Source organism: Pyxicephalus adspersus, unplaced genomic scaffold (genome assembly GCF_032062135.1).
Source record: "Pyxicephalus adspersus unplaced genomic scaffold, UCB_Pads_2.0 Sca1745, whole genome shotgun sequence".
In the NCBI taxonomy this organism is placed as follows: Eukaryota; Metazoa; Chordata; class Amphibia; order Anura; family Pyxicephalidae; genus Pyxicephalus; species Pyxicephalus adspersus.
This window is the reverse complement of record NW_027318752.1, coordinates 1,512-5,265: the sequence shown is the minus strand read 5'-3', so window position 1 is coordinate 5,265 and position 3,754 is coordinate 1,512. Positions and strand designations below refer to the sequence as shown.

Genomic DNA, 3,754 nt, shown 5'->3' with positions numbered 1-3,754 from the left:
AGAATAAATGTGTCTAACATTTTGTCTAACATTTGTTGATGTTCCAATGTCAGGATGCTGTCTGCATAATGTTATGGTGACCCACAAAGTTATGTGATACTGTAGTAATTTTTTATTTTACCTTTATAGCTGCCAGTGGATGCAGGTGGATTGGGTCAACCCAGTGTGGGCAGCCAGCTTCTAAGCCTCACTCAGAGGCTGGATGGCCATTTTGATAGAGTAGTGGAGTCAAGGAAGTCTGCCCCAAGTTCAAATAATTTGGAACACGTCCTTACGCTCCTACATGAAAACCTCAATCAAAATCACCAGGACTGAGAATTTAACCAACAACATCTGGCGGCCATGATAGTCTGATAGGATCGGTCCAAGAACAATCGGCCACTTTGGGTGCCTACATGTTCAGAGTTGGCCATCTCATGTTAAGTGAATCCCTGGGCCAACAATCTCAGCTAAATCAGGCGATTACTCACAGGCTGGGTTGGCAAATTCCAATAGGTCCATCCTTCTCACCGGCTCCATCCTTCTCCCCGGCTCCACCCTATTCCCCGGCTGTTGCCAGGCCACTTCCACCTCCTGTCCGCCCAATTAGTGCCCCTGCCAGCCCACCCCATGCCTCTGCCAGTCCACCCCGTGCCCCTGGCCGGGTACCCTGTGCCCCTGGCTGCCTAACACATGGGCAAGTAATCGCCGTGTTCTGAAGGTGGGCGCACCCGTGGCTGTGCTGTGGAGGTGGACCATGGGCGTGCTGTGGGGGTGGCGTGGCTGGGCTGTGGGGGGGGGGTCCTGTGGCCGAGGCCAGGATTCAGGGGTGGACCCGGCCCGTGGCAGTGCTGTGGGGGGTTCCCGTGGCTGAGGCCAGGATATGGAGGCTGTTGGGGTGGGCCGCGCCTGTGGCCGGGCTGTTGAAGTGGCCCGTGGCCATGCCCGGTCTGGGTTAAGTATGTAGATGGATGCTGGGTGCCAGGTGAGAACATTCTTCACATTCTTCCTGTCATTCTTCACTCAATATTTTCAGGACTCCATGAGATAGCCAGTGTGGGTTTGAGTTGGTATCCTGTATGAAGACGCTTTTTTATAAGATAGCTTAATCTCTATTTTGTGTTTGCCCAATGTCCACAGGTTAATGACCCTCGCACTTTGGCACTTTACCTATCTAAGTTTCTTTTGATGTGGCCCAACTATGCTCCAAATGCAGTTTTGCTATCTATTCCCCGAAGAATGTTCCAGTTTGTAAATTTGTCTAAGTGATTCTAATCATGTATGAAGTTTCAACTCCATACTCTACAAGTATTGCTGTAATGACCTTAAAAAAGCTAAATATTATTTCCAAATACACGATTGCATCTTTGTTCACTAAATGAACACAAGTCTAGTTATGTCTAAGGACCAAATATGGCACACCTCACTTCTCTGACACTTGTCTGTAACAGATAAATGTGCTTGCTAATAGGTCAACTACTTTTCTGTTGGTTAAAATGACATGCTAAGGTGTTCAGCCGTGTATTTTATGCCAAATGCATTCTTGAAGTTGTTACAAACACATATATTTTGAAGAGGACATATCTAACTTACCCAACTCTGTTACTTTTAAAGTCACAGGATATTTTGAAAATAAAGTGACGAATGCAGGAATGGAGCAAACTCGGCCAAGCTGCAAAACAGGTTGGTGTAGGGTAAGAGCATGTTCGATATTTTATTGTTCAAAGAACCATTGTGTAAAAACTAGGGTTTCTTTTTTGTGCTTTTTGTGCTTAGGGATGGAATTGGATTGGCCAAACTGGAAACAGATTTTAAATGTGCACTTGAAAGAAAATAAAATAACATTCACAAAATCTGACTTTTAGTTTATTTACACAAGTTTTTTTTTATTTCCCCCCCAATAACTTAAAATGTGCAAAACCCAACAAATATAAAATTATAACCAAACTTTTTTTTAAACATATGTACAAATTTAAAAAAAAAAACGGTACCGCCTGGGCATACCTCGGGGAGGGGCCATACTGAACCGGCGCTTCATGGCAGACATCCTCCGGTGCAGCCAATACAGGCTATCCCGTCTACTTCCTGCCGGGTGAAGAAAATCCAAATAATATATTAACCAGAAGAGTTTGGTTCAAACATTTTTTAAAAGTACTGTCCTTGTAAAAACCAAACAAATGAAAATATAAACTTACCAGGAGGATGTCTGCCATGTCGGGTGGCGGTGGTGGTGGTTGGGGTGGTGGGGGGCTCGGAAGCTCCTCAGGAGGGATGGCTACCTCCATCGATGTGTAACTGCCTGTGTTTGTGGAACGAGACCAAAAAAATAAGAGGGGTAAGTACTGACCTGTAACAGTATAATATATAGCTAGTTCTTAAATTGCACAGTGCTAAAGAATTCAAGGTATGTCATCTCCTCTGCCTGTTTTGCTGTTTACACCGTACCAAACAAGAAAGAAAGAGTATTCCTGGGGCCAAGCCAATTATGGCTATGGAACTAAAGTGATGCAGTTTGTTGGCAATGAAGGTTGTGGGTTTTCACAAGGGACAAACGTGGCTAAGTGACATTTAACCATTGTCTTCTGTTAAAAGCTGCCTAGACATGAAGCTAGTCATACACTCATGATACTTGATAGAGCTAGGCCTAACAAAGTATCTCCTACTTTATTTTCGTGGTTTTTAAGGAATGTTCACAATCTCTAAAATTGAGATATACTTACATTCAGATGAGGAACTTGTGTCCTGTGGAGGAGGTGCTGTCAAGGGCGCTCCAGTAGCTGTAGATAAAAAATAAAAACCATAAGTAAAAGTGGGTGGGCAGGACTAAAGTAGATTTGTAAGGTTAGTTAAGGTGAATAGATTAATGCAGAACTTCTAAATGATACTTTTTGCCTACGTCCAAAAATTCTGAGCAAACAACTTATGTCTATTTTTCTTCATGCTAGCCAACAACCTAGAAAGAACCTTCATTTGATGCATGACTAATGACTGGAAGCTACATGAAATCCTGCTAGATCTTTCTTTGTGTTTGTAACCTAAAATGGTGAAAGTAGTGTTAGAATGTGTTGAATTGCAAGATATGTTACAAAAGTTTATTCTAAGGTTAGCTTACAGGCAGTCTCCTCGGCCTCGGCCACCTCCTCTCCTTCATCGAAGGACTCTGGCTGCAGATGTTGGGCAGCGGGCTCCCCCTCTTGGGATGGCTCCTCTTCCCCTGGGGATGGCACATCCTTCTTTATGACTGGTTCCTCTTCCAGTGAAGCCTCCTCATCCCCTGGGGATGTCTCCTCCTCCTCCTCCTTCTCCTCCTCCACATCCTGGGAGACGGCCAGTCGCCTGTGTGGCCTCTGTATAAATTGCAGCCACCAGCGTGATGGAGGGTTGGCTGTAATAACAGTTCACAAGCACATAGTGGTTACATAAGCCAATTATGTCAAACTAATCATAGAGGAATCAAGGAACTGCTTAAAAACAAGCATAATAGAACTTTTACATTGGAGGTCCCGGGACATAGTAAAGGAGATCACAAAAACAAACCCCACAAAAAAAAAAAAAAATATACAAAATTTGGACAAAAACTTTATTCAAAATAAACCTATTTGCTAAAAGGTCACATTACAATATAGAGAACACACAGATAACACTAAATTTACATGAGAATGATTTTTTAGGGGAACAGTGACTTTTAATGCAAGCTCGCCAGTGAAAAGCTGCCGGAGATGCGCGGCTCCGGGCGCGAGCTTTTTCAGTTGCTGAATAGCGCGACGGCGTACGA

General features: G+C 43.9%; 1 long non-coding RNA gene across 1 annotated transcript; it reads right to left on the bottom strand.

Annotated features, from left to right (window-relative positions):
* Positions 1 to 1,853: 1,853 nt before the first annotated feature.
* On the bottom strand, positions 1,854 to 3,412 carry LOC140321261 (uncharacterized). The gene is made up of 4 exons (XR_011918875.1): positions 3,092 to 3,412; positions 2,700 to 2,756; positions 2,175 to 2,278; positions 1,854 to 2,064 (listed from the first exon to the last, which is right to left on the bottom strand). It is a non-coding gene; the product is annotated as an uncharacterized lncRNA (long non-coding RNA).
* Positions 3,413 to 3,754: the final 342 nt, after the last annotated feature.